Consider the following 14,064-nt stretch of genomic DNA (forward strand, 5'->3'; position numbering starts at 1 on the left):
CATCCATATGTTTAGAATTCGCATCAATGATCAAATCCCAATAATACAAAATAAACTTTATTTTGTAAACAATGAAACTGAAGGAGCAGCGGCGCTATCGGCTAGCCGCTAGTCCCAACTCTCAAGTGTCTGCAGCCTGTCACGAGCCCCGTAATGAACTCATACGGGACGCACGTTGTTCCGTATTTTAATGTCGGGTCGGAGAATAAATACAGTATAAATGACGGTTATTTGACAACGATCTGTCCTGCTTTCTTCACAAGAAGAGAAGAGCGCTCACCGCTCATTACAGAGCAGACCTGTGGCTAGCCTGTCAGCTCACTTTACGGCATGTGTAGATGAGATGTGAACCTGGGTCTGGGTCTGGGAAGCTCAGAGCTGCAGCCATTGGCTCATGATACGAGCACACGACCAATGGGACAGATCATTCAGTGTTGCTAAGATACCACCCCCCACCACACACACACACACACACACACACACCCTTGGACGATGGGGTCTATTCTCAAACTCAGAGCCACAGGCTCTGCTCAAAGTTAACTTGCATGTGACGAGCGGCACTGACTGAAATAATAATACAAATAAAAACGATTTTTCGACTCATACGTTTTGAGTCGCGGGAGGCATGAGTCGATAATCGAGTCGATTTTCAACATTTTTCAACATCCCTAGTTAGCGGGCCTACGTGTGACGTAGACATGATGTCAGGCCTACGTGTGACGTTTTCTGTTAAGCTTTCTGTGGTTTTTCAAAGATTTTTTTAAACCGTTTTTGGATACTATATTATTGTCCCAAAAATTAGGGGGAGCTTATTTGTTTGGCCTTGGAGCCAATGGGTGTTAACACACTACTTTGTCTATTGCGTTTTTAAAACTTTTCAATTTTTCTACTTTCATACACTTACTAAAATCACTTACTGAAATGTTTGTCAATCATATCATCATACTTGATTAATCGAATTTTAATCGAAATCGCGATTTTTGGATTTGGACGATTTAAAAAAATGATAATCGAAAATCGTTTTCCCTTTTAACTAGGGCATTTACGGTAAATCTCTCTCGCACTCGCCTGCAGGCTGCCGAGCTACCGTAGGTACTTCCTCCTCCCTCTGCCGCGCAGAGAGAAAACCAATCTATGGAGAAAACCTGAAAGCAGCGTTAGCATGTCTGCCAGCGGCCATAGGATCATTGGACGACCTGCTCTACCTCTGGAGCCACAGTCGCCCCTATGTGCTCCTATGTCCTCTCCTAGCCCCTGCTATGTCCTTTATGGGCCCACTCCTGTTTTTGCTCAATTCTACAGAAAACATATTTTCCAATTTGTTTTTATTTTATTTTTCCTATTGGCTGTTGGTTGTCATGGCTGCCAGTTCCTATTGGCTGTTGGTAATAATAATAATAATAATAATAATAAAACTTTATTTGTATAGCACCTTTCATGACATCAAATGCAGCTCAAAGTGCTTTACAGAACAATGGAGAATAAAAGAAAAGCAAGGCAACGACATTAAAAAACAAGCAGTAATGCAATACAGTGAGGACATGAATAACAAAAAATATAAGAACACTTAAAAGCAATGTTGTAGAAGTGGGTCTTGAGCTGAGCTTTAAAAATGTCTACAGAGGCTGCCTGATGAAGGTACAGAGGGAGCTTGTTCCATGCCGATGGCCCGTAGAAGCAAAAAGCTGCTTCCCCGTATTTTTTAGTTGCCATTTTTTTAGGCAAAGCGAGCAGGCCAGCAGTGGAAGACCTTAGCGGGTGGTTTGGGACATATTTAGGCAGGCAGTCATGTAGGTAGGAAGGTGCGAGACCATTGAGGGCTTTATAGACAAGTAAAATAATTTTAAAATAAATCCTAAAAACAACCGGAAGCCAGTGCAGTGATGCCAAAACTGGAGTAATATGTTCTCTCATCTTAGTTCTAGTTAAAACTCTGGCTGCTGCATTTTGGACAAGTTGTAATCTGTCAGTTGTTTTCTTAGGCAGTCCTGAAAAAAGTGCATTGCAGTAATCAAGCCGAGAAAAAACAAAGGCGTGGATTAGCGTTTTTGCATCGTCCAAGGACACATAGGCTCTGATTCGTGCAATATTTCTAAGGTGAAAAAAGGCAATCTTGGTAACATGATTAATGTGTGAATTAAAATTCAATTCGGAATCAATAATAACCCCCAGGTTCTTTACTGTACTGTTACTGTCTACAGTCAGGTTGCCAAGTCTGCTTAATATTGATTCTTTCTGCTCACTAGAGCCGATTATGAGAACTTCTGTCTTGTCCTCATTTAGCTTGAGAAAGTTCTCACTCATCCAACATTTGATGCTAGACAGACAGGTAAGCAGCGGGTCTGAAGCACAAGGATCATCTGGAGCCACAGATCGATATAATTGGGTATCATCAGCATAGAAATGAAAATTGACTCCGTGATTGGCAATGAGTTCGCCCAATGGCAGTATGTACAAGGAGAAAAGCAGAGGGCCAAGAATCGAGCCCTGTGGAATACCAGAACTGATGTCGTGTTTGTCTGAGTCAAACTCGGCTAGATTGACAAAGTAACTTCTGTTTGATAGGTAGGAGGAAAACCAGGACAGGGCCGTACCAGACAGGCCTATCCAGTGCTCCAGACGCTGTATTAAAATTGAGTGATCAATCGTGTCAAATGCAGCCGTTAGATCTAGAAGTAAGAGAACGGATACATGTTTCTTGTCAGCAGACACCCTAAGATCATTCATTACTTTGTGAAGTGCTGTTTCTGTGCTGTGACCTTTCCTAAAGCCAGATTGGAATTTGTTGTGCACATTATTGTTCTGTAGAAACACATCCAATTGATGAAAGATGCATTTTTCTAAAACCTTGCCCAGAAAGGGTAGATTTGAAATGGGTCGATAGTTACCCAAAACAGAGGGATCAAGATTGTGTTTCTTGAGAAGGGGCTTAACTACAGCAGTCTTCAGTGAGTCTGGGAAGACGCCTGATTGTAGAGAGCTGTTTACAATTTTTAGGATATCTCCAATCACACTGTCTAAGACTTCTTTGAGAAAGTTGGTGGGAATTGTATCTAATGAACAGGAGGATGATGTCATCTGTGATATAGTTTTGCGGAGTTCGTCTTCCTCAATTGCGCAGAACGATGATAGGCTCCCCCTGGAGAGATCTACCCTGGGACCATTAGCTGCTGTTTGAAGGTTTGCGCTAGCAGCAGCACCATTCATAATATCAGCTCTAATGTTTGAAATTTTGTTGTCAAAAAAGCATGCAAACTCATTACACTTAGCTTTAGAGGCCGGGAATGACTGCTTGTACGACTGGGGGGGGGGTTTAAAAGTCGATCAATGGTAGAGAATAGGACTCTAGCATTTTTCTTGTTCTCATTAATAATGCCAGAGAAATATGCCTGCCTTGCTAGACGCAAGGCTTTGTTATAGGCGACTGTTGACTTTTTAAGAATCTCTAGGTGGATGGTGAGTTTGTTTTTTCTCCAAGCTCGCTCAGCTCTTCGACATTCTTGCTTCAGTGAGCGTGAAAGCTCATTTATCCAGGGTGTTACTCTGGTGTTATGTTTCTTTTTTGTTTTCAAAGGAGCCACTATATCAAGAGCTGACTCTAGTTTAAGATTAAAAATTTGAACCATATCATTCACTGGGGGAGTATCGGGCAGGGGGGGCCCCAGGTGACGAGAGAACTCGTCGGCTGCAGAAGAGCTTAAAAAATGCTTTTTTATGGTATATTCAGTGATGTTTTTCTCTAGATCAGAGACAGTCATATTAAAACACAGCAGAAAGTGGTCTGATAGCTCAGGCCTTTCAATAGTCCTTTCCACAGTGATGTTCAGCCCTCTAGAAATCACCAGGTCCAGAGTGTGCCCATGTTTATGTGTAGGCCCAACAACATGTTGGATAAAATCAAAGGAGTGCAATAACTCTAAGAAACCCATAGCCATAGCATCTGTAGCATCATCCAGGTGAAGATTAAGATCACCTGAGATAAGAGTTCTGTCATAGTTAGTGGAGCAGATAGATAGAAGTTCTGATATTTCTGTTAGAAATATTGCTTTACTGCATTTTGGCGGGCGATAAATGCTAATCATTGGCATAGAGGCACCATGTAGTAGTCATGGCTGCCAGTTCCCACCTGATGTTGTGTGGGAGTTCAGACTGATCCAGACCGTACTGAATAACTGCCAGCTTGCATAATGTCTTGAGGCTAGGACTGAAGTCTAAGACATACAGGTCACCTGGTCTGTTGTCTGCTCCAAAGAGGATGATACGATCTCCCACCATGCAACAGCACATATCCTCCATCCTATGTGGATGTTTCCCCTTGAGCTCAACCTTCTTCCAGGAGAAGGTCTCTGGACTGAATTTCCACACATCATTTAAGGTCTGGCAATGGTTCCCACCACGGCCACCAAATATGTACAGCTCTCCATTGTAGGTAAAGGCTGAATGATCATAACGTCCTTCTGGAACAAGCTGTGCAGAAGGCGTGTCCAGCCAGCTGTTGGTCTGTGTGTCAAACACTGTGATGGTGTTGTAGTTCTGACCCCTCCCATAGCCCCCAAATACAAACATCTTAGTCCCAATGATGGTGGCAGAGTGACCTACTGAATCAGGAGGTGGAGTTCCTCTGGTGTTAATTAAAGCCCAGACCATCGTGGTGGTGTCCAACTTGTAGAGGTCATTAGTGTATGTAGTCCAGATGAATCCTCCATGGATAAATATGACCTTCCCAACAACACAGGCTGAGTGGCCCCACCTCTCCTCTGGAACGGTCCCAGAAACCTTGGGTGTGAGCATTCTGTGGTCGTCGACATCAAATGCATAAAGCACCGTGCTGTAGGTCCATGTGTCAGTCACTCCCCCCCAGATGTAGATGAAAGGGTCGATCAGCACAGCTGTGCGGCTGGTTTTCATGGGGTGAACCTCTAGGGGGCGTTGTCCTCTTCTATGTGTCTCTGGGGGCAACTCGGTCCAGCATAAGGACAGTGTGTTGAAGACATGCACTTCAGTCCGACGCTCTGACTCGATAAAGTCTCCTCTAAAGCAGTACACTTTGTGGTCCACTGCTACAGCAGCATCATACAGTGTCTCTGGAAGCCCTTTTAGGTGCACCGTCCAACGAAGCATTTCTCACAGTAGTTTATAGGTTTCTCTCTGTAAAATAATGCAGTCCTGAATACCTTGAATGAATGACCTGAAGGAATGCAGTCCTACTGTGTGGGTCAGCACTTATATAGGTTAGCGGGCCTACGTGTGACGTAGACATGATGTCAGGCCTACGTGTGACGTTTTCTGTTAAGCTTTCTGTGGATTTTCAAAGATTATTTTAGACCCTTAGATTTTGGATACTATATTATTGTCCCAAAAATTAGGGGGACCTTATTTGTTTGGCCTTGGAGCCAATGGGTGTTAACACACTACTTTGTCTATTGCGTTTTTAAAGCTTTTCTACTTTCATACACTTACTAAAATCACTTACTGAAATGTTTAACAATCATATCATCATACTAGCCTAAAGTACTCGTACTCGGTATCGGAACCGCGGCCCGATACTTTGAGACGAGTACTACGACATTCAATTGACACTAGGCTGAACGCTCAATGCAACGGGAGCAAGTCTGACCCAACACGGCAGCAAAATGAGCAAAGCGCCCAAAACGGCTGATCTACAAGCATCAATGACAACTGACAAGTGTAGAACGGAGATCCATCGGCATCTATGTTTATATAGATCAGATGAATACATTATCATTTTGATAGTTATAGTTGTCCTTTCTACTTGTAGCAGGAGCACATTAAAAGTATTTATTTCATTTATATCAGACCACCAGGTCTCCATGAAGTGTAGATGTGTGTGTGTGTGTGTATATTCAGCGGGCAGCATTATTAGATTAATAAATGAGCATTAATTAACCTACGTTGTGACTCTCCACTCGTCTCGACGCAGCCCCAGGTCATTAAAGGTTATTCCATCAGACGAGTTCCAACAAAGTAATCCATGGCTGTCCTTAAAATCCTCATAAAGATATAAAAGCCAAAGTTTATTTTGCCGTAAAAACAACTTGCAGTGTTGTTTTTCTTTGCCACAGCACCCCCACCCCTCCCCCGCACATCTGCAGGGACCGTGTGACATAGGTGTTTTTCTTTGCCTCGAGCATAATGAAAGAAAGGCACGGTCAACATTTTTCTTTTCAAACGATGATAATACTAGAGTGTGTTTGAATTAGGGCTGACCTTCGATTACGTTTTTGATGATCGACGCTTCGATATAAATTTGTTCCAATCTTCGACTCTTCACCTCGGGGGGTGCGGTGCGAGGTGCGCGATGCGAGGCGCGCACCTTAAACAATAGCGGAGAGAAAGGCATGCTTGGATTGGTCTCATTTATTTAAAACGATAAGCATTGAAGCATCAACTGTTGCAGCCTTCATGAAAGCAGTGACGAACAAATAATTAGGCTTAATAAAACATCCGACCGTAACAAGTCAACTGCCTGACGCAGGCATTACCTCTGAAAAAAAAAATATATAGCCTATAATCAAAGCTTCTCTTCCGATTGAAACTCAGATGTGAAAACACGAAAAAAAAAAAGTGTGGATGACCGCGGCTCAAATTAGCGCGCCTGGAGCCCAGGAGGTCAGGGGCTTTTTCCCCCGTCCCATGCGTGAAATTCGCCGCGGATTTTCCGTCACATAGTTGACACTGTACACCACTTGTTCTTTGTTCTCCTTGCATATTCTAAAATGCAACCACACTTTAGATTTATTTTGTGGCTGCATGAGTGCAGGCTGCTGTGTGTGTGTTGACTTCCTTGTTGTTACCACGAGTAGTGAGGGGGAGAGGGGAGGAGGCGTTGCGGTGCTGCGAGGCGCGAGCATGGCTCGCGGACCAAATGGGGCCGTCTCGCGGACCAAAAGTGGACGCTTTTTTTTAAATGACTATTCGATTCAAAATAAAAAAATCGATTCCCGTGCGTATCGATTGAACATCGATTAATCGATTTTTGGGGGTCAGCCCTAGTTTGAATAGAACAATTTTTTATTGTGCTCCAGCATATCAGGAGCAATTTGGGGTTCAGTGTCTTGCCCAAGGACACTTCGACATGTAGACAGGAGGAGGAGCCGGGATTCTACAGAAAACATATTTTCCAATTTGTTTTTATTTTATTTTTCCTATTGGCTGTTGGTTGTCATGGCTGCCAGTTCCTATTGGCTGTTGGTAGTCATGGCTGCCAGTTCCCACCTGATGTTGTGTGTGAGTTCAGACTGATCCAGACCGTACTGAATAACTGCCAGCTTGCATAATGTCTTGAGGCTAGGACTGAAGTCTAAGACACACAGGTCAACTGGTCTGTTGTCTTCTCCAAAGAGGATGATACGATCTCCCACCATGCAACAGCACATAGTCATCCCATGTGGGTGTTTCCCCTTGGGCTCAACCTTCTTCCAGGAGAAGGTCTCTGGACTGAATTTCCACAGATCATTTAAGGTCTGGCAATGGTTCCTGCCACGGCCACCAAATATGTACAGCTCTCCATTGTAGGTAAAGGCTGAATGATCAAATCGTCCTTCTGGAACAAGCTGTGCAGAAGGTGTGTCCAGCCAGATGTTGGTCTCTGTGTCAAACACTCTAATGGTGTTGTAGTTCTGCCTCCACTCATAGCCCCCAAATACAAACATCTTTGTCCCAATGATGGTGGCAGAGTGACCTGCTGAAGCAGGATGTGGAGTTCCTCTGAGGTTAATTAAAGCCCAGACCATCGTGTTGGTGTCCAACTTGTAGATGTTATTAGTGAATCTACTCCCAGTCCATCCTCCATTGATAAACATGACCTTCCCAACAACACAGGCTGAGTGGTAACACCTCTCCTCTGGAACGGTCCCAGAAACCTTGGGTCTGAGCATTCTGTGGTCGTCGACATCAAATGCATAAAGCACCAAGCTGTAGTTCCATGTGCAGATGTAGATGAAAGGGTCGATCAGCACAGCTGTGCTGCTGGTGTTCATGGGGTGAACCTCTAGGGGGCGTTGTCCTCTTCCAGGTGTCTCTGGGGGAAACTTGGTCCAGCATAAAGACAGTGTGTTGAAGACATGCACTTCAGTCCGACGCTTGGAGTCTCCTTTAAAGCAGTACACTTTGTGGTCCACTGCTACAGCAGCATCATACTCTGGAAGCCCTTTTAGGTGCACCGTCCAACGAAGCATTTCACACAGTTTATAGGTTTCTCCCGGTAAAATAATGCAGTCCTGAATACCTTGAATGAATGACCTGAAGGAATGCAGTCCTACTGTGTGGGTCAGCACTTATATAGGTTAGCGGGCCTACGTGTGACGTAGACATGATGTCAGGCCTACGTGTGACGTTTTCTGTTAAGCTTTCTGTGGTTTTTCAAAGATTTTTTTAAACCGTTAGATTTTGGATACTATATTATTGTCCCAAAAATTAGGGGGACCTTATTTGTTTGGCCTTGGAGCCAATGGGTGTTAACACACTACTTTGTCTATTGCGTTTTTAAAACTTTTCTATTTTTCTACTTTCATACACTTACTAAAATCACTTACTGAAATGTTTGTCAATCATATCATCATACTTGGGCTGCACGATTAATCGAATTTTAATCGAAATCGCGATTTTTCGATTTGGACGATTTAAAAAAATGATGATCGAAAATCGTTTTCCCTTTTAACTAGGGCATTTACGGTAAATCTCTCTCGCACTCGCCTGCAGGCTGCCGAGCTACCGTAGGTACCTCCTCCTCCCTCTACCGCGCAGAGAGAAAACCAATCTATGGAGAAAAGCTGAAAGCAGCGTTAGCATGTCTGCCAGGGGCCATAGGATCATTGGACGACCTGCTCTACCTCTGGAGCCACAGTCGCCCCTATGTGCTCCTATGTCCTCTCCTAGCCCCTGCTATGTCCTTTATGGGCCCACTCCTGTTTTTGCTCAATTCTACAGAAAACATATTTTCCAATTTGTTTTTATTTTATTTTTCCTATTGGCTGTTGGTTGTCATGGCTGCCAGTTCCTATTGGCTGTTGGTAATAATAATAATAATAATAAAACTTTATTTGTATAGCACCTTTCATGACATCAAATGCAGCTCAAAGTGCTTTACAGAACAATGGAGAATAAAAGAAAAGCAAGGCAACGACATTAAAAAACAAGCAGTAATGCAATACAGTGAGGACATGAATAACAAAAAATATAAGATCACTTAAAAGCAATGTTGTAGAAGTGGGTCTTGAGCTGAGCTTTAAAAATGTCTACAGAGGCTGCCTGACGAAGGTACAGTGGGAGCTTGTTCCATGCCGATGGCCCGTAGAAGCAAAAAGCTGCTTCCCCGTATTTTTTAGTTGCCATTTTTTTAGGCAAAGCGAGCAGGCCAGCAGTGGAAGACCTTAGCGGGTGGTTTGGGACATATTTAGGCAGGCAGTCATGTAGGTAGGAAGGTGCGAGACCATTGAGGGCTTTATAGACAAGTAAAATAATTTTAAAATAAATCCTAAAAACAACCGGAAGCCAGTGCAGTGATGCCAAAACTGGAGTAATATGTTCTCTCATCTTAGTTCTAGTTAAAACTCTGGCTGCTGCATTTTGGACAAGTTGTAATCTGTCAGTTGTTTTCTTAGGCAGTCCTGAAAAAAGTGCATTGCAGTAATCAAGCCGAGAAAAAACAAAGGCGTGGATTAGCGTTTTTGCATCGTCCAAGGACACATAGGCTCTGATTCGTGCAATATTTCTAAGGTGAAAAAAGGCAATCTTGGTAACATGATTAATGTGTGAATTAAAATTCAATTCGGAATCAATAATAACCCCCAGGTTCTTTACTGTACTGTTACTGTCTACAGTCAGGTTGCCAAGTCTGCTTAATATTGATTCTTTCTGCTCACTAGAGCCGATTATGAGAACTTCTGTCTTGTCCTCATTTAGCTTGAGAAAGTTCTCACTCATCCAACATTTGATGCTAGACAGACAGGTAAGCAGCGGGTCTAAAGCACAGGGATCATCTGGAGCCACAGATCGATATAATTGGGTATCATCAGCAGGGCTCCAGACTAACCTTTTCACAGGTAGCACTGGTGCCACCTACCTTTTCATTTGGTAGCGCCACCAGAAATTAGGTAGCACCATTTTTTTCGTGGTATTATTACATGATCTTATCATGCCCCCACATCGGGCGCCATTTATTTTTGTAGTGGTTTCCACCATTAAAGGTTTGAATAATAAAACCCCCTACAAAGGTCACTGTGTGAAAAACAGCAACCTACCTGGTTACACTTCAAAACACTGTAGATGGTTTGAACCCAACACAAAGTCACTCAGTCAATAAAGGCAATATTTATATTCCACACACAGAAAGTCAGTTTAAGGTTTTGTGTTGAAAATGAAATGCAGTCCAAACCTTTGGGATTAATAAAGTGACAATTTGTACAATATCCCATTACCATTATCCAAATTAATTCCTTATTATAATATTTTTACATTTTGGAAAAAAGCTTTTGTGAAATGCCACCGAATTCTTAATCCTTTTCCTTGTCTTCATGGGCCAAGTTGGCCAACTTGTGAAGTTGGCCTTTTATTGTGAAGGCAAAAGTTTCTAAATGCTCTCAGAGCCTGCATAACTCCGCGTGCTGAAAATAGCTGATCTACAAGCTCACAACATGTCGCGGACGCGACGCGTTGTGAGCTTGTAGATCAGCTATTTTCAGCACACACTTAGTACGACGAAGAATAAATCAGGCATCAGTGCTCTTCACTCACTGGGAGGGAGATTAATGTATTTTGTTGGCCGATCATCATGTATGGACACAGGCTACCTCCTCGATGCAAACATAACAAGCTTTGGAAGCTATTTTTCGTGGCACATTATATGTTTAATCAAACAACAAGTTTACCTCCTCACTCATTGTTTGGGTCGGGAGCTTACAGTCTATGGTCGGGAGTCGGCTGTCTGTGTAGATCATGACTTATCATCATGCAGTTACAGGTTGGTAGATATGCGCGCTGCGCTCCAGTGAAATTGTAGGCCTACAGCTGAGAAAGATTAGTTAATTTGTGTCGGATAAACTGCGTTCAGACCTGAATATATATTCTCCTCGGTTCGTCCCGTTTGTACCGCGGCAGGTCGCCCTGCGCCTGTTTGCGCAATTATCGTCTTTGCGTTGACTTTGCAGGCAGGCAGAGAGAGAGAGAAAGAGAGGGGATTCGATTGAGCCAAAAGAAAGTAATACTTTATTATCGCACTACTAATAGCCGCCCGGCGCCCGTGCCTCAGTGTTGAGACGGAGTAAAAATAAATAAATAAACAGATCGTTTTTCTTTCTTTTTTTCGCACATTTCCAAGTATCACCGGTGCGACCTCATTACATTTTAAGTATCACCATAAGAAATTAAGTCGCATATGCGACCTAATAGGTCGCACGCTGGAGCCCTGATCATCAGCATAGAAATGAAAATTGACTCCGTGATTGGCAATGAGTTCGCCCAATGGCAGTATGTACAAGGAGAAAAGCAGAGGGCCAAGAATCGAGCCCTGTGGAATACCAGAACTGATGTCGTGTTTGTCTGAGTCAAACTCGGCTAGATTGACAAAGTAACTTCTGTTTGATAGGTAGGAGGAAAACCAGGACAGGGCCGTACCAGACAGGCCTATCCAGTGCTCCAGACGCTGTATTAAAATTGAGTGATCAATCGTGTCAAATGCAGCCGTTAGATCTAGAAGTAAGAGAACGGATACATGTTTCTTGTCAGCAGACACCCTAAGATCATTCATTACTTTTACAAGTGCTGTTTCTGTGCTGTGACCTTTCCTAAAGCCAGATTGGAATTTGTTGTGCACATTATTGTTCTGTAGAAACACATCCAATTGATGAAAGATGCATTTTTCTAAAACCTTGCCCAGAAAGGGTAGATTTGAAATGGGTCGATAGTTACCCAAAACAGAGGGATCAAGATTGTGTTTCTTGAGAAGGGGCTTAACTACAGCAGTCTTCAGTGAGTCTGGGAAGACGCCTGATTGTAGAGAGCTGTTTACAATTTTTAGGATATCTCCAATCACACTGTCTAAGACTTCTTTGAGAAAGTTGGTGGGAATTGTATCTAATGAACAGGAGGATGATGTCATCTGTGATATAGTTTTGCGGAGTTCGTCTTCCTCAATTGCGCAGAACGATGATAGGCTCCCCCTGGAGAGATCTACCCTGGGACCATTAGCTGCTGTTTGAAGGTTTGCGCTAGCAGCAGCACCATTCATAATATCAGCTCTAATGTTTGAAATTTTGTTGTCAAAAAAGCATGCAAACTCATTACACTTAGCTTTAGAGGCCGGAATGACTGCTTGTAGGACTGGGGGGGGGGTTTAAAAGTCGATCAATGGTAGAGAATAGGACTCTAGCATTTTTCTTGTTCTCATTAATAATGCCAGAGAAATATGCCTGCCTTGCTAGACGCAAGGCTTTGTTATAGGCGACTGTTGACTTTTTAAGAATCTCTAGGTGGATGGTGAGTTTGTTTTTTCTCCAAGCTCGCTCAGCTCTTCGACATTCTTGCTTCAGTGAGCGTGAAAGCTCATTTATCCAGGGTGTTACTCTGGTGTTATGTTTCTTTTTTGTTTTCAAAGGAGCCACTATATCAAGAGCTGACTCTAGTTTAAGATTAAAAATTTGAACCATATCATTCACTGGGGGAGTATCGGGCAGGGGGGGCCCCAGGTGACGAGAGAACTCGTCGGCTGCAGAAGAGCTTAAAAAACGCTTTTTTATGTTATATTCAGTGATGTTTTTCTCTAGATCAGAGACAGTCATATTAAAACACAGCAGAAAGTGGTCTGATAGCTCAGGCCTTTCAATAGTCCTTTCCACAGTGATGTTCAGCCCTCTAGAAATCACCAGGTCCAGAGTGTGCCCATGTTTATGTGTAGGCCCAACAACATGTTGGATAAAATCAAAGGAGTGCAATAACTCTAAGAAACCCATAGCCATAGCACAGGGCTTAAAGTTCTCCGTCCTGGGGACGGATTTCCGTCCTGAGGATTTCATAGGTCTTTTATGAGATCAGCGCAGATTAGCAAAAAAATATATTTAAGGGGGAGACGGGAGTATGTGTATAGTGTAGCGATATGATGGCCAAATCGGTGAAAATGCAGCCTGTCTCTTTAAGAAGCTAGTGGTGTGCGCGCTCGCCCCTCCCACTCCCCACTCTCTGCGCTCAGAGAGAGAGCACGGTGCTCCACTGCTCCTGCGCTGCTGACAGAGAGAGCCTAAATGCGTTCATATTTCCCTCTACCCAGGCCAGAACAGTCAGAGGGTTTCCTTTAAATTAGCTTAGTGCAGTGATACTGTGAAGGATTTATTTTCAACGCAAATGTGTATTGCTTGCCTCGTTGTTGGTATAACAAGCAGCACTCTCTATATGGCTAGTGGCTACTAGCCTAGTAGCCGTTAGCTGCGTGCATCGGTCCTTGTCCTCCTGTCTGCCAGCCTCTACATTCTCCTGCTCAACTCTACTGAATATGAATACTGATTTTATAATATTGAATGGAACTCACAGGGAAGACAGTGATAAACTACACAGAGGCTAATTAATGTAGACATAAATGTACCATGCACATTCGTTTTCAAATATAATTACTATAACTATACTATTACTAAATAGCCAAAGTGCCCAGATGTTGCTGGGAACTACAGCTCCATCTCACTTAATTAGAATATTTTGTAAAAGTTGATTTTCTTCTGTAATATAATTCAAAAAGTGAAACTTTCATATAATCTTTCTCAATTCATTGTGCATAAAGTGAAGTATTTAAAACCTTTTCTTGTTTTAATCTTGATGATTATGGCATACAGCTCATAAAAATGAAAAAATATCTCAATGAATTAGAATATTTTACGAGAAATGTCGACCATCTGAAAAGTATACAGTTAATACTTGGTCTGGGCTACTTTTGAACAAATTATTTCATCAATGAGGCGTGGCATGGAGGTGATCAGCCAGTGGCCCTGTTGAGGTGTTATGGAAGCCCAGGTTTGCTTTGATAACAGCCGTAAATTAATTTGTATTGTTCAGTCTCAT

General features: G+C 42.9%; 1 protein-coding gene across 1 annotated transcript in view; it reads left to right on the forward strand.

Moving 5' to 3' along the window:
* LOC310864638 (histone acetyltransferase KAT5-like) overlaps positions 1–14,064 on the forward strand; it is a 58,037-nt gene that overhangs the window by 32,865 nt on the left and 11,108 nt on the right. The window lies entirely within an intron of this gene.

Source organism: Protomyctophum parallelum (genome assembly GCF_964188405.1).
Source record: "Protomyctophum parallelum genome assembly, chromosome: 1".
Taxonomy (NCBI): domain Eukaryota; kingdom Metazoa; phylum Chordata; class Actinopteri; order Myctophiformes; family Myctophidae; genus Protomyctophum; species Protomyctophum parallelum.